The sequence below is a fragment of the Lepidochelys kempii genome, chromosome 2, assembly GCF_965140285.1.
Source record: "Lepidochelys kempii isolate rLepKem1 chromosome 2, rLepKem1.hap1, whole genome shotgun sequence".
Lineage (NCBI taxonomy): Eukaryota > Metazoa > Chordata > Testudines > Cheloniidae > Lepidochelys > Lepidochelys kempii.
Window position 1 is genome coordinate 74,832,835 of NC_136381.1, and position 23,713 is coordinate 74,856,547.

The 23,713-nt window shown below is 44.9% G+C and overlaps 1 protein-coding gene across 1 annotated transcript in view; it reads right to left on the reverse strand.

Annotated features, from left to right (window-relative positions):
- Nucleotides 1-20,782, reverse strand: part of MAPRE2 (microtubule associated protein RP/EB family member 2) — a 171,062-nt gene extending 150,280 nt beyond the window's left edge. Inside the window, exon 1 of the mRNA XM_073331254.2 lies at nt 20,613-20,782. The gene's annotated coding sequence lies outside the window, so the exon portion shown is untranslated. The remainder of the gene's footprint in view (nt 1-20,612) is intronic.
- Nucleotides 20,783-23,713: the final 2,931 nt, after the last annotated feature.

The window sequence follows — 23,713 nt, forward strand, 5'->3', positions numbered from 1 at the left end:
TAGCATCTTATATCTTTTTCAGACCATCTACTCACCACCACTGTTATCTTAAATTATCTTCTGTATTCATAGCCCTTTATTTTGACTTTATTAGCTTTATGCTTCTATTAAACAAGTGAGGTCATCCTGATACTTCTGTAGGAGATCTGGTGTGAAATCTGAGTCCTTGAGCTGCCTGCCAAGATTCCAGCCATGCTTCCAGTGTTTCTGACTATCATCCGGTATGCTTTCAAGGGAGTGATTAGGTGATTATGCACTTGTTAATAGGATCTGAACAAGTAATGGCTGTTACAACAGTCAACATTTCTGATCTTTCCTTCTTTGTGTGAAGAAATGAGTTTTGTTTCTGAATTAGTAAATCAGTCAGCTCTCTCCAAATTCTTTAGAATTTTTTTTAAATAAAGTTCAGCATTGGAAGAAAAATAGATAGCCCTTCTCAGCAAAAGGGACACTGATTGTTTTGCTGTAAATGTTAAATTGGCCTTTACAAGTTAATGAAAACTCCAATATGCATTTGTAGGATCAGAGCATTCAACTTAGTACCCTGCCCTCCCTCCCGAAAAATCTCTGACTTGAAATGTCAGTTGAAAAAAGAAGAAATCTTCATGGACAACCGGAAGCTCTGCTATAGTACTAACGTTCACTATTTCTACTGCTGGGTTTCTACAGCGCTGAGACAGTGATGTCAAATACTTTTTTAAATTTAAACCTAATTTCTTATCACACATTCAGTATAGATGACCCATGTTTCTCTCTCTGGCTGAATTCTAATAATTTGGCCTTCTTTGGTGTCTGAATTATGAAATTCAGCAGAGTTTAACTGAGCTATAAAAGCAGTTCACTGTTTAGAGATTGCCTGTTGCTGAATGCTAATTTGGGGGAGGAGACCACATCCTATTGATCGGTCTCCTGCCAGAAACTGAGCATAGTGTAAGGAGGATGTCATAAATATAAAGGGAAGGGTAAACCCCTTTGAAATCCCTCCTGGCCAGGGGAAAGCTCCTCTCACCTGTAAAGGGTTAAGAAGCTAAAGGTAACCTCGCTGGCACCTGACCAAAATGACCAATGAGGAGACAAGATACTTTCAAAAGCTGGGAGGAGGGAGAGAAACAAAGGGTCTGTGTCTGTCTGTAGTCGTCTTGGCCGGGGACAGAACAGGAATGGAGTCTTAGAACTTTTAGTAAGTAATCTAGCTAGGTATGTGTTAGATTATGATTTCTTTAAATGGCTGAGAAAAGAATTGTGCTGAATAGAATAACTATTTCTGTCTGTGTATCTTTTTTGTAACTTAAGGTTTTGCCTAGAGGGGTTCTCTATGTTTTTTAATCTAATTACCCTGTAAGATATCTACCATCCTGATTTTACAGGGGGGATTTCTTTATTTCTATTTACTTCTATTTTTTATTAAAAGTCTTCTTGTAAAACACTGAATGCTTTTTCATTGTTCTCAGATCCAAGGGTTTGGGTCTGTGGTCACCTATGCAAATTGGTGAGGCTTTTTATCCAACATTTCCCAGGAAAGGGGGGGTGCAAGTGTTGGGAGGATTGTTCATTGTTCTTAAGATCCAAGGGTCTGGGTCTGTAGTCACCTAGGCAAATTGGTGAGGCTTTTTACCAAACCTTGTCCAGGAAGTGGGGTGCAAGGTTTTGGGAAGTATTTTGGGGGGAAGGACGCGTCCAAACAGCTCTTCCCCAGTAACCAGTATTAGTTTGGTGGTGGTAGCGGCCAGTCCAAAGATAACGGGTGTAATATTTTGTACCTTGGGGAAGTTTTGACCTAAGCTGGTAAAGATAAGCTTAGGAGGTTTTTCATGCAGGTCCCCACATCTGTACCCTAGAGTTCAGAGTGGGGGAGGAACCGTGACATGGTGGCACAGTGGTGGGATTAACCTGAAATCATTTTGAGATCCAGTTGAGATTTTTTGAACTAGAAATACAGATTTTAAAAAGGAATTTTTAGGAAGTCCAGAAAGCAGCTTTGAAACTGAAAGCAGCTTGGTTTCTCTCTGCTTTGTGGCCAAGCAGAGACAAAAGGGGATTATCTTGTGAATTGCAGGTTTTCTTTGCCTGGAGGCAGGGTACTTAACTCCTGCAGGGAAATTCACAGTCTTCCAACCCAGAGGTTTTTTTTTTCTTTTCTTCCTAAAAGTAAATAGGAGTGTGTGCTCTACCCATTTGCCTGGAGACAAAAGTGGCAGGGTTTTTTTTAGGATTTTGATTTTTTTTTGTTTTACAAGGAGCACAGGTTTGAAAAGAAATTTTTTTTTTCCTTTGGGCTGGGTAAGCAGGTTTCCAAGTAGTTGGAGGTTTTTTGCTTTAATTTGGGCCCAGAGCAGAGACAAGGGAATTGTCTTTTTCTGTAGGCTGACAATCACTATCAGAGAATAGGTATTCTATTCCAGCACAGCAAAATTTTACAGCCAAGTTTTGTTTGTTTATTTCTAAACCTCGGGTGTAAAGTTAGTTAAAAACAGAGAGGTTAGAATGGCCAAATCCTCGGCTCGACTACAGCTGGAATTAGCCAAATTTCAGGCTGAGGAAAAACAAAGGGAACATGAAAGACAGATAGAACTCATGCGGCTGGAGAAGGAGGTACAGGAGGCTGCCCACAAGAGGGAAATGGAGGCAAGGAAGCATGTGGAGGAGATGGAGAGGATAAAGGCCCAGCAGAATATACCAACAAACCCTAGCAATCCTTCTCCAGGTACCACTTCCCATCCCAGAAAGTTCCCCACCTACAAGGCAGGTGATGATACTGAGGCCTTCTTAGAAAACTTCGAAAGGGCCTGCCTTGGGTACAACATCTCTACTGACCAATACATGGTAGAGCTGAGGCCGCAGCTCAGTGGACCCTTAGCTGAGGTGGCAGCTGAAATGCCTAAAGAACATATGAACAAGTATGAACTGTTTAAATCCAAGGCGAGAGTCAGAATGGGGATAACACCCGAGCAGTCTCGTCGGAGGTTCCGAGCCCTAAGGTGGAAACCAGACATGTCATTTACCTGACATGCCTACCACATTGTGAAACATTGGGATGCCTGGATATCAGGAGCAAGTGTTGAATCTCCAGTAAATTTGCCCTTCCTAATGCAAATGGAACAATTCTTAGAGGGTGTTCCTGAGGAAATAGAAAGATACATCCTAGATGGGAAACCCAAAACTGTAATCGAGGCAGGAGAGATTGGAGCCAGATGGGTGGAGGTGGCAGAGAAGAAGAAAACTGGTCGCAGTTGGAGCGGAGACCAGAAGGGACCACCCCAGACCACACCCTATTACCGGGGGCCGCCCAAAGCCCCACCTACCTCCCAAAGAACCCTCCAGACCCCTTATCGTCCCACCACCCCGTTCTCCAGCAACCCTCCTCGCCCCAGTGACCTGTCAGCTGGACGATGTTTTAAGTGTAACGAGCTGGGGCATGTAAAGGCCAACTGCCCCAAGAACCCCAACAGATTACAGTTCATTGCACCGGAATCACACCAGAGGTCCACAGGCCCAGATACCTCCCAGATACCCTTGGAGCGGAGGGAAACTGTGAGTGTGGGCGGGAAGAAGGTCACCGCGTGGAGGGACACCGGAGCACAAGTGTCAGCTATCCCTGCTTCCTTAGTGGACCCCAATTTAATCAACCCAGAGATCCAAGTGATGATTCAACCCTTCAAGTCCAACTCTTTCAATTTGCCTACAGCCAAGTTGCCTGTCCAGTACAAGGGCTGGTCAGGAATGCGGACTTTTGCAGTCTATGATGATTATCCCATCCCCATGCTGTTGGGGGAAGACTTGGCCAATCACGTGAAGCAGGCCAAGAGGGTGGGAACGGTCACCCGCAGCCAGGCTAAACAAGCCGTGGGGCCTAGCTCTGTTCCGGAAACTTCTATCAGGGCCCGGTCAGAGGTGATGGACCCGGACCCCAGGCCAATGTCTGCAACAGCAGTAGTGGATCCAGTCCCAGAGACCCAGACGGAACCAGTCCCAGAACCGGAACCAGCCAAACAACCAACACCAGACCCCGTGCCAGCACTGAATCCAGTACTTGCAACCTCAACACCAGAGGGCCCCACCGAACCTGAACTGGCAGCAGCCGATAACCCTACACAAGAGGCTCAGCCGGAGCCTGAATCCCAACATAGTGCACCAGCGGAGAGCGGTTCACAGTCAACAGAAACAGCTCCATCCCCTATATCGCTTCCAGAGGGACCAAGCCTATGTCCCCAATCCAATGAGGAACTGATGTCTCCAGCATCAAGGGAACAGTTCCAGACCGAACAGGAAGCAGATGAAAGCCTCCAGAGAGCGTGGATGGCGGCACGGAGCAACCCACCGCCTCTCAGCTCTTCTAATCGATCCAGGTTTGTTGTAGAAAGAGGACTTTTATACAAGGAAACTCTTTCTGGGGGACACCAGGAAGACTGGCATCCTCAGAGACAGTTGGTAGTTCCAACTAAATACCGGGCCAAGCTCTTGAGCTTAGCCCATGATCACCCTAGTGGCCATGCTGGGGTGAACAGGACCAAAGACCATTTGGGGGGGTCATTCCACTGGGAGGGAATGGGCAAGGATGTTTCTACCTATGTCCAGTCTTGTGAGGTGTGCCAAAGAGTGGGAAAACCCCAAGACCAGGTCAAAGCTCCTCTCCAGCCACTCCCCATCATTGAAGTTCCATTTCAGCGAGTAGCTGTGGATATTCTGGGTCCTTTTCCGAAAAAGACACCCAGAGGAAAGCAGTACATACTGACTTTCATGGATTTTGCCACCCGATGGCCGGAAGCAGTAGCTCTAAGCAACACCAGGGCTAAAAGTGTGTGCCAGGCACTAGCAGACATTTTTGCCAGGGTAGGTTGGCCCTCTGACATCCTCACAGATGCAGGGACTAATTTCCTGGCAGGAACTATGAAAAACTTTTGGGAAGCTCATGGGGTAAATCACTTGGTTGCCACTCCTTACCATCATCAAACAAATGGCATGGTGGAGAAGTTTAATGGAACTTTGGGGGCCATGATACGTAAATTCGTAAATGAGCACTCCAATGATTGGGACCTAGTGTTGCAGCAGTTGCTCTTTGCCTACAGAGCTGTACCACATCCCAGTTTAGGGTTTTCCCCATTTGAACTTGTATATGGCCGTGAGGTTAAGGGGCCATTGCAGTTGGTGAAGCAGCAATGGGAGGGATTTACACCTTCTCCAGGAACTAACATTCTGGACTTTGTAACCAACCTACAAAACACCCTCCGAACCTCTTTAGCCCTTGCTAGAGAAAACTTACAGGATGCTCAAAAAGAGCAAAAAGCCTGGTATGATAAACATGCCAGAGAGCGTTCCTTCAAAGTAGGAGACCAGGTCATGGTCTTAAAGGCGCTCCAGGCCCATAAAATGGAAGCATCGTGGGAAGGGCCATTCACGGTCCAGGAGCGCCTGGGAGCTGTTAATTATCTCATAGCATTCTCCACCTCCAACCGAAAGCCTAAGGTGTACCATATTAATTCTCTAAAGCCCTTTTATTCCAGAGAATTAAAGGTTTGTCAGTTTACAGCCCAGGGAGGAGACGACGCTGAGTGGCCTGAAGGTGTTTACTACGAAGGGAAATGTGCTGGTGGTGTGGAAGAGGTGAACCTCTCCATGACCCTTGGGCGTATGCAGCGACAGCAGATCCAGGAGCTGTGCACTAGCTACGCGCCAACGTTCTCAGCCACCCCAGGACTGACTGAACGGGCATACCACTCCATTGACACAGGTAATGCTCACCCAATTAGGGTCCAACCTTACCGGGTGTCTCCTCAAGCTAAAACTGCTATAGAACGGGAGATCCAGGATATGTTACAGATGGGTGTAATCCGCCCCTCTGAAAGTGCATGGGCATCTCCAGTGGTTCTAGTTCCCAAACCAGATGGGGAAATACGTTTTTGCGTGGACTACCGTAAGCTAAATGCTGTAACTCGCCCAGACAACTATCCAATGCCACGCACAGATGAACTATTAGAGAAACTGGGACGGGCCCAGTTCATCTCTACCTTGGACTTAACCAAGGGGTACTGGCAGGTACCGCTAGATGAATCTGCCAAGGAAAGGTCAGCCTTCATCACACATCTCGGGCTGTATGAATTTAATGTACTCCCTTTCGGGCTGCGAAATGCACCCGCCACTTTCCAAAGACTTGTAGATGGTCTCCTAGCGGGATTAGGAGAATATGCAGTCGCCTACCTTGACGACGTGGCCATATTTTCGGATTCCTGGGCAGACCACCTGGAACATCTACAAAAAGTCCTTGAGCGCATAAGGGAGGCAGGACTAACTGTTAAGGCTAAGAAGTGTCAAATAGGCCTAAACAGAGTGACTTACCTTGGACACCAGGTGGGTCAAGGAACTATCAGCCCCCTACAGGCCAAAGTGGATGCTATCCAAAAGTGGCCTGTCCCGAAGTCAAAGAAACAGGTTCAATCCTTCTTAGGCTTGGCCGGTTATTACAGACGCTTTGTATCGCACTACAGCCAAATCGCTGCCCCACTGACAGACCTAACCAAAAAGAAACAGCCAAATGCTGTTCAGTGGACCGGAAAGTGTCAGAAGGCCTTTAACAAGCTTAAAGCGACACTCATGTCTGACCCTGTACTAAGGGCCCCAGACTTTGACAAACCGTTCCTAGTAACCACAGATGCATCTGAGCGTGGTGTGGGAGCAGTTTTAATGCAGAAAGGACCTGATCAAGAATTCCACCCTGTAGTGTTTCTCAGCAAAAAACTGTCTGAGAGGGAAAGCAACTGGTCAGTCACTGAAAAAGAATGTTACGCCATTGTCTACGCTCTGGAAAAGCTACGCCCATATGTTTGGGGACGGCGTTTCCACCTGCAAACCGACCATGCTGCACTAAAGTGGCTTCACACCGTCAAAGAAACTAACAAAAAACTTCTTCGGTGGAGTTTAGCTCTCCAAGATTTTGATTTCGACATCCAACACATCTCAGGAGCTTCTAACAAAGTGGCTGATGCACTCTCCCGTGAAAGTTTCCCAGAATCAACTGGTTAAAATCGTCCTTGAGATGTGGAAAATATTGTTAGTCTTTATGTACTTGGTAGTATATTTAGAGATGCATGTGTCTTATTAACTCTGTTTTCCTAGAACTCCAGGAAGAAATCCCAGCCAGTGTTTCACCCTAGCTGAGATTTGGGGGGCGTGTCATAAATATAAAGGGAAGGGTAAACCCCTTTGAAATCCCTCCTGGCCAGGGGAAAGCTCCTCTCACCTGTAAAGGGTTAAGAAGCTAAAGGTAACCTCGCTGGCACCTGACCAAAATGACCAATGAGGAGACAAGATACTTTCAAAAGCTGGGAGGAGGGAGAGAAACAAAGGGTCTGTGTCTGTCTGTAGTCGTCTTGGCCGGGGACAGAACAGGAATGGAGTCTTAGAACTTTTAGTAAGTAATCTAGCTAGGTATGTGTTAGATTATGATTTCTTTAAATGGCTGAGAAAAGAATTGTGCTGAATAGAATAACTATTTCTGTCTGTGTATCTTTTTTGTAACTTAAGGTTTTGCCTAGAGGGGTTCTCTATGTTTTTTAATCTAATTACCCTGTAAGATATCTACCATCCTGATTTTACAGGGGGGATTTCTTTATTTCTATTTACTTCTATTTTTTATTAAAAGTCTTCTTGTAAAACACTGAATGCTTTTTCATTGTTCTCAGATCCAAGGGTTTGGGTCTGTGGTCACCTATGCAAATTGGTGAGGCTTTTTATCCAACATTTCCCAGGAAAGGGGGGGTGCAAGTGTTGGGAGGATTGTTCATTGTTCTTAAGATCCAAGGGTCTGGGTCTGTAGTCACCTAGGCAAATTGGTGAGGCTTTTTACCAAACCTTGTCCAGGAAGTGGGGTGCAGGGTTTTGGGAAGTATTTTGGGGGGAAGGACGCATCCAAACAGCTCTTCCCCAGTAACCAGTATTAGTTTGGTGGTGGTAGCGGCCAGTCCAAAGATAACGGGTGTAATATTTTGTACCTTGGGGAAGTTTTGACCTAAGCTGGTAAAGATAAGCTTAGGAGGTTTTTCATGCAGGTCCCCACATCTGTACCCTAGAGTTCAGAGTGGGGGAGGAACCGTGACAGAGGAATTAAAATGTATATTTAAATTCAAAGGCAGCTTCCCAGATTGCTCCGCAGAGCTATGTATGCTGCCAATTATGAAACATTGTTTCAGTAATTTTCTCTAATTTAGTGCTAATCATTTGAGTTAAATTTGATAAAAGGAAGGCTAATCTAGTGGTTAGGACAGTAGCCTGGCATGTGAGACTCTGGCTTGATTCTCTGCTCCACCACACGCTTTCTGTGTGACCTTGGGCAAGTCACTTAAGCCCAGATCCTCACAAGTAATTAGGCACCTAACTCCCATTGAAGTCAATAAGAGCTACGTGGCTAAATACATTAACTATGTGGGCTTTACCCTCTCTGTGGGTTAGTTCCCAGCCTGTATCATAATGGGGATGATAATATTTCCTTACCTTACAGGGGTGTTGTGAAGATAAATATATTAAAATATTGAAGCAAAGGTAGATAAATACTTTACATGTCTGAGTACTGATGCATTATGAGAAATATACAAGTTCTTTTCTTTGCCATGGCTTTAAGGTTTTCTGACAATGGAGCTGTAGTCCTGGGGCAAACTTCTTCCCTAGATTGCTCTTTGGAGAAGAGTCTAGGTTTTTGTTCTGTGTTAGTACAGGGCCTAGTACAATGGGGTCCTGATCCATGATTGGTGCTGTGATAGTACAAATAATAATATTCTCCCCAAGTACTGCTGATGTGGGTCAAATGCTGTATAATTGATGGAATTCCCATTTACTTTTAGTTGCTGTTCTTTCCCAGTGGTAGTGGGGGAACCGATTGGGGGGAGACATGTTGTGGGAGGAAGGCAAAGTTAAAAGTCAGATGTGCTGTAAATATCAATTTTGTTTTTGAGGATAAAATTGTGCACTGTCACTGTCTGTTGCTACTACACTATCTAATTGAGACCCATGCTGTTTGAAATATTAGGCTGGGGAGATCCCAGAACAAACATCTTAATTTGTAAAGGATCAACTATTTCTGTTGCTAAAAGCCATACTTACCTTCCATATTTAATGTTTTTAGAGTTATATTTGGAGCCTTTTACAACCTTGATTTTGATCTAAGGCCAAGTCTGCACTAGGAACTTTTATAAATGTTTATTAGAATTATTTTAATGTCACTTTTTTATACTGGCATACCCCTCAGTTCAGATGCAGTTATATGAGCAAAAACTCATGTCAGTATGGCTTATTTCCTTTGAAGATTTGGTATAATCCATAACAGCAGAAGCATTTTTTGTCAGTAGAAGCTGCACCTGTATTAGAAGGATTTGCTGGTACAGCTATAGGCACAAACCTTTTTTTAGTGTTGACTAAGTCTGAGAATTCACAACAATAAAATCTAGCATGGAATTCTATTGAAATCACTTTGATTTTTGCTAGCTATCCCATGCAGAGACTATAGGATTAAGTACAAAACTTCCAGGAGCAGACTAACCTTGTAAGAGGATTTAAATATCATCAGAACCCTGGGTCATTAGAGACTGAAATGGCAATGTTTAATAATTAAATTGTAGAACCAACCTAGTACCAAGAGTCTCCAGTGCCATGTGGAAGATCTAGATTAAATTTCCACTTCCAACCTCCAGCTCCATGGGCCAGTAGGACGTGGGGTGATATGACTCCTGAATTGGGTAAAGTGGAGCATCCACATCAGTAACCTCCTTGGCCAAGGAGTAGTACTGACTGGTTCCATACACAGAGGTAGAGTGGGGCCAGGTTGAAAACCCATGCTGTAACATGAGTGCTCCTTTGTTTGTGTGTCTGCTTCCTCACCTGGCAACATGTTCAAGCAAAGCAGCAAGTGCTGATTACCAAGTTGAGCACCAATGGCATGCATGGGACCATGTGCTGACTAGAAGAAATTGAGGATGAAACGGACCATGCTGGAAGAGTCTCTTTCAAAGTGTCCAGGCAAAGGCAGAATTACGAGCAGGAAACCACAGAAGGAAGGTACAGTCCTAATTACGATCACTTATTCAAACACTGTGACTAGTGCTCCTGTACTTCTAAACTGACTGCTTTCTACAATGAGTGCAACCCTGAAGGATTATGGTTGGTGATGGCAGTGTGGGGTGTGAATATGGGTGAAGGGATCCTTGGAACTGGAGAATGCTGAGTTGCAGAGGGGAAATATCTGATTCTCTTTCTTATGATGACTTTAAAAAATTACCAAAATTGGTACTGGTCAAGATCTGACTCACCACAATCAATATCTGGGTTAAAAGCTCAAGTTATACATCTCAAACAAGTGAAACCCTTAACTAAAGCGGGTCATTCAACAAATCCTATACTCATCAGTGGCTTGTATATCTATCTTTAAAAATGTTATCAATTAACTTTAATATAGTCCTACCACTTTAATCGATTGATCAGTAATGCAGCTATTAATAGTTGGACATTTTGCCTGGTCACTAAGCCAGCTAAAAAGATTCCGATGCTTATGATGCTATTCAGAGTACTGAGTGCCAGGAGAAGTTATCTTGTTTTGTTGGAGCAGTCTGGTAACTTGAGTTCCTGTTTCAGCAGTAAGCCTGATAAGGTAGGAAGCTCTGAATTAAAAATATCCCCTATATGCCTAGTCTATTTACAGAGCCTCTGGTTTGGTATCTCCTTGATGGGTTAATTTAGCTCCCATTAACATTAATGGTGTCTGTAGGCATGCCCACAATGTCTCCAATTTATTTAGAAAGAAAAGGAGCCTATATGCATATGGTGGTGATGACAGTGGGGAAATGCATTTATTTGCCTTCCCCTTCCAAAAGTACACCACATCAAACTTTTGCCACCATAAACAATTTTTGTATTTGAGCATATTGCTGGAAGTAGCCATCTTGTTAACCGATGTTATCTCTGACACTGACAGTTCAGGAATCCAATGGGAAACTAGAGCAGTTTTAAATACTTAATACCTGTTTCATCCCTAAAATGTGAATAATTTATTACTAGTATTGTCAATGTTGTTGAAGCACATTGGGAATCAGATTAAAATCTCTTCTATGGATGTTGCCCTGCTGTAATAAATATTATTTCTCTGCACGATTTCCAAGACTAAACTTCACAATCTCTTCCACAATGAAGCTAGATTCATTGAATCACTCTATTAGTACTTATTCTGAACTTTTAAGCTACTGAGCTGAGCAAAACAGATGCTGTTTTCCTTCTCAGTCTGATTTAAAATTGTCCTGAGTATTTTTTTAGTATCAGCATTGAACACCGTAATCTACAGACCACAAAAGGCCAAGGAGCAAGCAAGTCAGTCTTAATGAACCAGTCACTACTCTCCACAATGACAGAACTCCTTCTTTTAATGGTATATATTTAACTGGTAGATAAAAGGCTTTGCAGGTGTATGTTTTAAACTGGGATTTGAATCCAAGGGTAGTAATAAGCCAGACTGAGAGTGTTTCTCACCTAAGGAGTGTTAAGAAGGAAGGCAAGGAGACTATAATATGAAAACATGCACAGAAAATAGTTAGAATGAAGCCTTGTGCAGAGTACTCTGGGGGAATTCTGGGCCACTGTGCATGCGCAGAATTTGTCTGCTGCAGATTTCTTTGCTTCTCTGCAGAAAAATGACTTTCTGCCAGGGAAGCAACAAGAGTGATCATGCAACCTTCCCCCACAGTATGTTTTGGGTGCTGAGGGCAGCTGGCAGAGAGGTGAGTCATTGTGGGACAGGGGAAGACCTGGCTCGTGGCTCCTACCCTGTGCCGGGCTCAGCTGCTAGGCCTGGCTGGGCTGGGGAGGATGGGACTTCTTCTTCCTCTGCATAGCATCTGGGGCCATATCAGACCCACCTCCAGATTTCTCCACTGGCTGTAGGAAGCTCTGCAAACTCCCTCCTGCCACGCTTCCTGCATCCATCGCTCCTCAGCTGCAGGGGGAGGGATCACTGTACAGGGAGCTGCTCCCCCATCTGACCTACCCAGTCTCCCTCATACCCAGACCCTCCCACTGAGCCTCATGCCCACTCTGCACCCAGAACCCTCTCAACGAGCCCCACTCCCCTGCATCTGGACCACCCCAACAAGCCACCCACACCTGGATACCCACCCTACTGACCTCTGACCAGCTGCTCCTGGATCCCCACCCCACTGAGTCCCGCCCCAGCATCTGGACCCCCACCCAAGTTCCCCATACCCCCCTTCATCTCCCTGCTGAGTCCCAACCACCTTCCCCTGGACCCCCCCTGCAGAGTCCCATTACTGTTGCACCCAGTCCCCCTCCCCCACAAGACCCTGTGCAGCCAGGTCCCTCCTGCATCCAGCTCCCCCACTGAGCCACCCACACGCAGATTGCCCCACACAGAATCCTCTCAACCCACAGCTGGATCCCCCCACACTAAGCCTGTCATAAACATACTGCTAAGGGTAGCATAAAATCCCTCCTTTACCTGTAAAGAGTTAAGAAATTCAAATAACTTGATTGGCACCTGACCAAAAGGACCAATAAGGGAAGAAGATACCTTCCTCCACAGATTTGAAAGTTTTTGTTTGTGCTCTCTGTGTTCTCTCCAGGACAGAGAGGGACCAGAGCAGAAAAAATACATCTCCTAAAGCCATATCTGAAATAAGCATCTAAGATTACAAATTGTAAGTAATAGGAAGGAAATGCATTAAGTTATCTTTTGTTTTTGCTTGTGAATTTTCCCTATGCTAAGAGAGGTTTATTCCTGTTTTTTGTAACTTTAAAGTTTTGCCTAGAGGGGAATCCTCTGTATTTTAAATCTTATTACCCTGTAAAATTACCTTCCATCCTGATTTTACAGAGGTGCTTCTTTTACTTTTTTCTTTATAATAAAGTTCTGTTTTTAAGAATCTAATTGGGTTTTTAAGTGTCCTAAAAACCCAAGGGTCTGGTCTGTGCTCACCTTGGTTACTCTCAAGCCTCCCCAGGAAAGGGTGTGAAAGGGCTTGGGGGGATATTTTGGGGAAACAAGAACTCCAAGTGGTCCTTTTTCTACATCTTTGTCTAACTCACTTGGTGGTGGCAGCGATACCGTCCAAGGACAAGGAAGAATTTGTGCCTTGGGGAAGTTTTTAACTTAAGCAGGTAAAAATAAGCTTAGGGGGTCTTTCATGTGGGTCCCCACATTGGTACCCTAGAGTTCAGAGTGGGGAGGGAACCCTGACAAAGCCCCTCCACACTTGGATCCAGTCTTGCTGAGCCTGCCTGCCCACACCTGGCCCAGAGGGGCAGGGCCCTGGGGTGTTTCTGGGGCAGGCCCAGTCCTTGTGCTGTGTCAGGTTTGGGTGTAGCCTCACCACAGTCTATGTCCTGGGGGTGGGAGATGGGAGCTGCACAATGATCTCCCACCTCTGTGCAGCCAGACATCTGTGCCCCCCACTGCTGTGCTGGAGCCTCCACATTTGACAAAATTTGCAGAATTTTAAAATATTGTATGCTGAATTTCTAATTTTTTGGCACAGAATGCCCTCAACAGTAGCAGCGTAAATAAAGCCAGATGGGGGAATGAAGGAAATAGGTGCAGAGGTATAAGTAGGAACATGGTGTTTGCCTGGACTTGAAGGCTGAGGAAGGGGAGAGTTATCCCTTCCTCTCGGATAGCGAAGTTGAGGTACAGTGAAATGTGACACTGCTTTCCAAACGTCAGCGTGTCTCTGGCACAACCAGGAACAGATCCCACATTTTCTGACTTCCGGTCAGTGTTATCTATAAAACCACTCTCCTTCTCAAATAAATTGGAGTACAAGTTAAGTGAAAGATGGCTACTACATGAAGGCATGTTCTGTAAGATTCCAGTGGAAGAAAGAGTAGGCCTACGATTCATTATGGTACACGCTGCCATTTCATATTGTCCCTTCCAAGTGTTGCACAACTGTAGGAATATGTGTTGAGGTCAAAGGCAGGTGGTTTTTGTTTGTTTGGGAGTTTTTTTGTTTGTGTTAAGGTTTCATGGCTAAATACATAAATGGATTTACTTAGCTAGAACAGTCCAGATGTCTAAGGCTCATCTCTGATCACCTTAAGTGTAACAGATTCCTCTCACCCCTCAGATCTGTGCAGGGAATCCTATTTCACAGCAGTTTACCGGTGTTATGTGGTGTTTTCCATGGTAAGGTGATAACTGGTACAACCTGAATGCTTGTGATTTCTATATGGTGTGTGCTATTGAGGACTAAAACATTTTTCATGCCTACATTTTTATCCCCTACAGTGTGAATGGAATATTGATTATTACAGGCTTTTGGACCCCCCCAAATTTATAACACTTACCCAGAAACTAGTTATTTAAAAAAAATTAGCTTCTGTGCAAGCTCCAGAAACTTGAGATGGTCTGCCCCTCACATTAGCAGTAGCTGAAGAAGCTGTAGCTGAAGTAGCTGACTTCCCATGAAATACTGAATGTGATAGAACCTGCTTCTAAATTTGCAGAATCCTAAATCAGAAGCCACTTATGCCCCCACCCCAAGTGAAAATGGACAAATGCACACTATTCCCATTGCTTAAGGAAAAAAAAAATCAACTCCCACTGAAGTCATAAGAATCCATGCAGTCAGAATAATTGGGCCAGGACACAGATGTGTATGGCTGTCCTCATAGAAAGTATCATGAAACTTTTAATAAGCTAGTAGTCAAGATCTCAGGTAAGCCTCACTCAGAGACAAAACATGCGCCACCATGCCATAGTGGGGCACTGGTTCATTAATGACTCAGAGGGAACAGTGCTACCTACAGAGTCATCAACACTACTTTCAGCAACATCTGCATTTTTCTCAGCTGTCTCATACAAAAACTGACCCAGCCCAAGTCTTATGAGACAACTGGAAGCTTAATATGATATAGCATCATTTTCCAATTACCATTGAAAAGCTTGAACAAGTTAGTTGAAATTCTTTAAAAGAATTAGAAACAATTTTGAGAGATTTGACTGTATAGGAGTTGCAAGGGAGGAAGTTGCAAACATGTAATTGCCTCCATTTAAGAAAGAGGGGGAAGTCTGGGGCACTGGTTACTTTAAAGACAAATATGAATGACATTTTGTAGCTAAAATTACACTGAATTTGAGGACTCTTTAAAAGTGACTGATCAAGGTTAAAATTGGAATATGTTTCAGGGGTAGTGAATTCAGCTTCCTGCCCAGAAACTTAACTAGCGATTGGGGAAGTGGTCAATTAAAGTTGCAGTAGAACTCAGACTGGAAGCATTGGCCAGAAGAGACAGAGATGAGCAGTGGAGATTGTTTGGAAGTATAACAGTCAAGATGAGAAACGAAAGCATTTAGCTCCAAAGCTTTAGCTCCAGGTAGAGTCTGATTTAAAGTTTGAAATATTAAACAAATCTGGCAACTAAACACCCTCTGGCAAGAGCACTAATGAGAAGCAAAGGCATTACAGAAGACTCCTGTTCCTTATCACTGAAATAGACATAATGCAGGAAGAATTAACCTTGAAAGAACAAATTACCAGACACATGGTCAATTGCCAAAATCTTAAAAAAAACAGAACTGCAGCTTTATCCATATTCAGCATCAGAAAGTTCCAGTCCAGCCAGTTAGAGCTGTTTGCCAAACTATGTCAGATTAAGTCATGGCACACCCCATAAAGTGAGGTCATAGAAAAATACCTGCACATCTTGGGTGTCTTTCAATTTAGAGGTATGTAGGTAAGACAAACAGGCACCTGGTCATGTTGAATCCAGTGCTACAGGGCATAGGCGGCAAGTTATATGGGCCTGTAGTGCCTGGGCACCAGGAATATTCCTGGCCCAGGGTCTGGCTCCAGCAATGTTTGAGGCCGGGTCTCTCCCTCGGCCCTGCCTTCCACCACCGGGCACTCTCCCCCACGTGCCCCCCGGATGATTTAAAAAGGCCTGGGGCCCCCACTCACCACTGGCAGCAGAGCTGAGCTGACCAGCTTGTGCCTGCTTGCTCCATGTGGCTGCTGGCCCCTTCCTGCGGCCCCTGGGCGGGGTGGGTTGGGTCTGTGTCTACGCGCTCAGCTCCTGCCCCAAGTGCCACTGAGGCCAATAGGACGCTGCGGGGGCAGTGCCTGGGGGTAGGAGCATGCGGAGGCCCCCAAGCCTGCCCTGCCTAAGAGCCCTAGGTAAGCGCCGCACCTCCCACCCCTTTCCCACACATCCCCTCCTGCCCCCAAACTCCCTCCCAGAGCCTGCACCCCCTCAGTCAGATTTTTGTATTAGGGATGAGGTGAAACTTCCCTGCCCCAATCAATCACTAAAAACCATGGCATACTTCATGAATGTACAATACCGCATGAAATTCACCTCTTGCTATACCCTGTCCAGTGCTTTGCAGATGAGTGGGTCATGATCCTGCCTCCACCCCACAATCGTTGGAGCAGCTGGTGCTGCATGGGCACTACCAGGAAACGGTCCTTGAACCCAGGAATGATTGTTGTCTGCTCCATTGTGAGAGGCACAAAGTGTGAAGTCTCCGTTTGCCTTCCCTCCCATTCCATATGTAAAGGTCACTACTCTCTCTAAGCTGTGTGCATGTGCGCCCACACAGTGATCCTAAACCCTGCACACACAGCGAAACACAATGCACACAAAAATTTGCACAGAAGCACAACAATTTGCACAGAAGAAATTTTTTGCACACACGGCCTGTCAAAAATTAAAGGGAACATTAGTAAAGGTCCACCCCAAGCTACCCTTATACATCTGTGTACACACAAAGGCAAAGTTAAAAGTCAGAATAACCAGGTTTTTTGTTTTTGTTTTAAAACAAGTATTTACACTATAACTTTTCCAGTAACTCAACTCATGACTTAGGCATGCTGCAGTGACAGTTTGGTTACAGAGGTAAATGAATCTGCCATTCACACATGAAGGGGAGCTCTATGTGAGCTTGAAAGCTTGTCTCTCTCACCAACAGAAGTTGGTCCAATGAAAGATATTACTTCACCCGCGTGGTCTCATTCATAAATGAACTTCTGGAATTGTGTGTATAGAAAAGGATGGAATGTTTCCAAAACTAATAAAAAACAAATATATGTAAAATACTGAAATGTTTTGTTTTCTAAGGCTAGACATCCTCTGCCACAAACTGACAAAGACCTGACAAGAACTCTGAATGGATACTCCTTCAATAACTTCCCTATATGCCCCACTCATTAAACTATTGACACTTTCCCCTGCCACGTATTAGAGTTTACCTAGATGTTTTGAACAAGCCTTATTTTTAACAAAGTTATTTTTTTAAAAGATAGCAAAAAGTAAACATGGGTGTGATTTTAGCTGCACATATGATGCTGCACTCTAAACAGAAGAATGTTAATGGTTTGTTTTAAATCTGCTGTGTTATTACGTTACAGAAGTGTGACCTCTGCTTTCTTTTACTATTTGTCTTTTCTTAAAATTAAGCAGAATAGCCAGAACCGGTAATACAGAATCTTTCTTTGGATTTCTTGTTGTTTACATTATGGTTTTATACGGTTATTAAAGCTCACGTGTCTTCTGTTTTTACACCCCACAATTTGGGGAGAGGCAGGTAAAAGGAAATATCAGTTCAGAGAACAAGTTTTCGTATTTTCACCATTCACCACAGAAACAATGAGGTCTTTTTTGCATTATTAAAAAAGATCTGTGAATGAAACAAACAGATGAGCAGTGGCAAAATATAGTTAGTAAATGAGAAGAGCTATTTTACAAACATCACATACTCTACACTATTGCGTGTACAGTTTGCGGCTTCCCTAGGTGTTAATACCTCTGCTGTTATTATTGTAACTTTCTATGCAGTGATGGCTACACGCCTCATCACTGAATGCAACATGCTGATTCATCAGGCTCTCTTAGGTGTATTCCCTGTAATAAGATTTACTCATCACTGATCTTTCCTATTAATCAGCTTTCTGAAGGGTTCCTTTTATACTTCTCTTACCTGTTGTGCAGAACCCTGCCTTGGATAGTAATTACAAAGTTAGCAGCAATGCTCAAATGGATATATACTGCAGTAACTTAAATTAATGCAGAGGGAATGAGTCCTCCTTAATGGCATAGCAATGTGAAACCCTTTGAGCCATAGTAAGGAGCTAATGACAGACTCACCCAAAAGGTTTCTTGTATCATATCAATGATGGCAACTTTCTCTTAAATGAAGAAACTCTTATTTGAATTTCCATGCACCCTGATGCCTATGTAACATTCACTATACACTACAATATTTTCTGAACCGCAAGCTTACTAAGCAGAACATGTTAGTGGAGAGGGCACTGGTCTGGGAGTCAAGTCCAGCCATGGGGGGTTTCTGGCACTTGTAATGATCTATCAAGTGTCACAGGATCATTTAGACCATCTCTGTGCCTCAGTTTCCTCAACTATAATAATACTTTCAGACCTACAGATAAAGGCTGTGTCCACATTAGCTTTTTAAAAGAGATCTCCTACCATTGCACGAACAGCACTTTTACCACAATACTATTTAACCCTGCTTGGAGCAGGTCTAGCTACCACAGTGGTAAAAACCACGTGGTCACCTGAGCCATGTCTATAGTAGCACTCCCATCATCAGTGGACGAGCACCAGTCATAATGGAAAAGTAGGAGGTTTCCCAAAATATTATAATGTAGACAAGGCAGAAAACTACTATGGAAGAGCTCTGATTAGGTTGTTATATGTATAATTACCTTGTGACAAAAAGTTCAAGGCCTCAAATCAGGTTTTTTGGGGGGGGAGGGGGGAACATGAAAGCAATATCAGAACTCTTTAAATAACCATAGGCGATTATATTAATCTGCTTGTTTGTTTACAAGACTACAGCATCTTTTTTAAAAAGACCAAAATAGGAGCATAAATGACAGATGTGGATCTCAAGCAACCCAGCAGTGATGGTAAAAACTGTAAATCAAAGCGGAATGCTTCCGATACCCATTTCAGTAGAAGTTACTCTTATATGTATACCCCGTACCAATGAACATATTGTAAGCCTTCTTTTTAAGTCTAGTATACTCTGCAAGGTGTGCTGTAGCTGGTTTATTTTTGGACTCACACTTACTCTAAAGAAATGTTCCAGCAACAATACCCTGTCAGTACCCTGCTTACTCTAGACAGCCCTAGTACTGTCATCCTTGCTATCATTGGCGGGGTGCACTGCAGCAGTTGAACAGTGGAATATTTCCTGAAGAAGTCTAGTGTAGCTAGACACAGGCCCTGAGACCAGCAGGGGAGAAGACACATCAGCTGTTTCAGCACACAAGGGAATTATGGATGTTAACTAGCTGGTGAGGTCACACCAGTTAATGTTCAAACAGCTGTGCACTTTATCCACTGAATCTTTTATTACACTCTCTCTCTCTTCGAATTGGAAACTCTGGCCACAAATAAAAGCCTTTGCAGGAAACTGACTTCAAACTTAAATAACCTCAACTACTCCTGGGATGCACCTCAGCTCAATACAGCAAAAGATTTGTTTCCTTCTCCAGCAGAGACCCTTGATGCACAAACCATGGCTCTAGTAGCTTAAGTACTGGAATACACAGCAGGAAACTATTTCAATGCGGCGGCCGCCTACGCTCATTTAGCTGACACACGGGGTCTACTTCCTACCGGGCTTTAGCTGCTAAGGGGACTTCCCCAAGAACAGACCGGTTTGAAGGAGTGATCTTTTCCTGCAAGCTTGAAATTAGCCGCAGACCTCCCTCCCATACCCTTCTCCAAATCAAGCGGAAACCTCTACACAGGGGCGATGAATTTACTTGCTCTGAGCGCTCAGCTTAAAATAGATAACGAGGACCAAGAAATCCGTGTGCCCAGTGAAACTGTATAGCGCTCAGGGTAGGTGAGGCAGCTGCCTGGCAGAGGAAGAGGAGAGAGAGAGTGTGTGTGTGTGTGTGTGTGTGTGTGAGAGAGAGAGAGAGAGGGGGGGGAGGCGAAGACGCCAAACACTTCGCCCCGCTCCCTGAACGACCGTACAGAAAGCAAAGCGATGCAGGCTGCAAAGGCCGGGGGGAGGGAAGAAGCCACCCCGCGCGCCGGCGGTGACCCCAGCGGCGGTACTTCCTGCCAGGCGCGCTTTGTACCTTAGCCGCCTTTTGACAGCTCAGCCCAGGGCGACTCACGTGCCTCGGGGTCCGGTCCCCACCAGTGCTGCAGGGCAGAGCCCGCCCCGCCCCGCCCCGCCCCGCCCGGCCAGGCGCACACACCCTGCAGGGCCAGGCGCTTTCTGCAGAACGGATCGTTCGGCCAGTCGCCCCCCGTCCCCACCCCGCCGTCCCGGGGGGGGGGGCGAGCGCTGGGGAGCGGTCCTGTGACCCCCTCCACCTCGCGCTCTGCCAGCGTGGCAGCGCCTCTTCCCTGCACAGCCCGCAGCAGCTCGCACCCTGGTGCCGAGGGGACTGCGAGGTGGTCCCTTGCTCCCGGACCGCAAGGGGTTAAATCTGGGCGGGAGGCGGCACCGCGGCATCCGCGGCGGCGAGGAACAGCGGCTCTGGGCAAATGCAACTTCTTGCCCCCCTTCAGCCTCCTCCGGACGCCTGGCCGTGCGCCCCTCACACCCCGCCCAGGCGCCCGTACCGCTTGAAATGCACTTGACTCACCTGTCTCCTCCTGGGCCGCCGCCGCCGCTTTCCCTCGCCCTGGCCGCTGACAGCTGGGCTTTGTTGTCTCCACCCACCACCCCCTGCGCTTCGCCAGCCGCTCCACCCCGAGAGCCACGTGAACCAACCGGGCAAGCCCCTGGCTGCCGCTGGGCTCCGGATCGCTCCGGGGATGGGAGGAGAGCGGAGCGCGGAGGCCCGGAGAGGAAGTGGGGAGGAGGCGGGTGCGTGCCGGCGAGTGGCGGAGGAATGGCTTTGTCACCGCTGAGTGCAGCCGCCCCCCCTGCCTTATCTCCGTGCACGGTCTCGGCGGTGGGGGAGCCCGGGAAGCCTGATGTTTTCTTTTTCTCCGTAACGCTGGCCTTGGGTTGCTCAGGTTGTGCTACAAGGCCTCTATGTTAGGGCAGCTAAATGGAAACTTCTCAGCCGTGGCAGCTCGAGAAAGCCAGGAAAATATGCACCGAGCTCCCAGCCCCCCTCCCGCCAATGGAATATCGTGGCAGGGGATTGATACATGTTCTTTATAGGAGAAACACCCCCAAATGAACAGCTTGCCACCCTCCCACACAGAGTGGCCGTATTTCCCTTCCTACTTTATTATTGATCTGTAGCACCAAGCCTACGCTTAAGCCCTTTACAGTGAGACAACAAGGTCCCTGACCCCAGGATCTTACAGTCAAGGTAAGATCATACGATCTAAGGACAGGATCCTGCAGAATGACGCTCAAAAATCAAGTTACTTCTGCATAGAGTCCCACTGCTGGCATTCCACCAGGGGAGTCATTCTCTCCATCTGTGATTTTTATAGCAGCGGCCAATCTCCATGGTCAGGAAGTGCTGGATAACTCCTAGGCTATACTTCTAGGCAGGGCTGTTCATAGGATAAGGCCCTATTATCTTTCCTTTGTTTTCTCTCTCAAGTTGCACTGCACAATGATGTGCCCTTTAGCTCCTGTTCTACCATGGGCACAGGTTAAGACCCAAATAGGGGAAGAAGTTTGTTTTTTTCTATAAAAATCTTAGAAATCACACTTGTGTTTTTTTTCATAATCATCTAGCCTGTTCCCAAGAAATGAGATTCCCTTATGAAGCTGTCAACACCTTGTCTTTAATATATTGCTTCACAGATGGACCATTAGTGAAGTTCTGCCCACATAGGATCTAGCATTTTATGTCTTTTGGTTTTAAGCGCTCATGTCCCATATAAACATAAATTAAACATTGAGGATAGGTGATCTCTTCTGTACATTTCCCCCGGTTTTCTTGTCTTTGTAAAGGCAACACATATTACTATAAGTAAGGGTTTGAAGTAGGAAAAAACTAGTGATGGAATTAATCATGCCCCATTACCTGGTGGTTCCCCCTCTGTGCCTTCTGCTCTTTCATAACTGCTGTTGTCTTTTTTCCTCCTTTCCCTTTCCCTGGAAGTTCACTTTGTGCATGGGTGACTAGATGAAATGGGATGAAATTAAGAAAAAATAAAATGTAAGAAAAAATTCCTTCCAGCGAGATCCAGAAGACTATGGAATAATGTACTGAAGTTACCCACTGCTTGACTCATTTAAAACTAGGCTGGATAAAGCACTAGAACTATTATAGAAAATAATGTAGTATGCTACAGAACAGTCCTGTATTGACAGGGAATGGACTGTATGACCACATTAGTCTTATATAATAATCAGTCAATATCTATCATCTGTAATATCCCATCACACTGAGTAAGCACATTAGCTGCCTTTTTCCCGCTAAAATGATCAACAGTGAAATAATGAAGTGTTGACATTCAAATTGTTATAATTAGGTATCAGAGTTAATGCCCCATCCAGATGAATGAGGGCAGTTCACACCTCTGAGTTACTGTTTCAGCTTGTTTGCCTGGCAATTTAGGGTATGTCTACACTTGGATCTGGGGATGCAATTCCCACGTGAGGAGATAGACCCACACTAGCTCTAATTCCTTCTGCAAAGGCCCTGTCCGTTTCCTGGATCAGAGAGAAGGCCCTGAGTCAGTATAAACCCAGTTTTTTCATATCAAAACCATTTTTTGTCTGTTGATCTCTGGAAAACCAAGATTGACCCAGTATGTGCAAGCCTCCCCAATGGATATACATCTCAGGAGGTGTTTACAACCAAAGTGATTCACCTTAATCCTCCCACCCCCTATACATACATACACAGTTTTTGGTTCCTGGAGGAACTGTTATCACCTTCCTTCCCCCGCCCCACCCAGAGTTCCATGCAATCCCTGGCCCAAAATGATACATAAACTTGATAGAATATGGTCACCAAAGATAATGCATGGGATTTCAATGTCTGTCATACCACTCATATTCTTGAAACAGCCTTCCATCCATATCTTCCATCAGATGACTTGTTCCAGGAGGCTATTCTGTGTTAATGACCACATGGCACACACAACTCAGGTGTCCAACACTTGAGAGTATGACTTTGTTCCAGTTTTCATATGGATGTTATAATGAGTGTAAATAACCATGTAATTCTATGGCTAATTAACATTGTCAATTAATTATGTTTCTGTTCAACAAGTTAGAGAAGCTACCACCCCTCTGATGTACAAATCTCTAACTTGCTGAGCAGGAACATGTCTAATTAGCTATGTTAGTTTGATTAGATTTTGCTTATGGCATTAACCTTGCAAAAACAAACAATACAGCAAAAGGAAAAAGTCTATAACTGCTCAAACATCTCAACAGATAATTTATAGTTATATGGTAGTCTTGGTTTTGGGAACTGAACAGACTATAACTAGAACTGGGGGAAAACTGCACAAAATTGTTCTCCAGTGAGCATTAGTTTGAATTTTTTAGTGAATTTATTTTAACTATGCTTATTCCCCACTGTAAGAATGTGCATGGAAACTTTGCAGAAAGCAAATCTAAATTGGTAAATGGAGGTGTGGAGGAGGGCAATAATAGCAAATCCCAAGTGACAATAAGAAGTGTATACAGTCTTTGGGGGATTGGTACTACTTGTTACTCTTGATGGATTTTTTTTTCCTTTCTCAGCAGTTAACATACTGTTATCAAAGAGGAAATACAAATAAAACAAAAAGCTAAAGAGACACATAACCAAGATTCCAG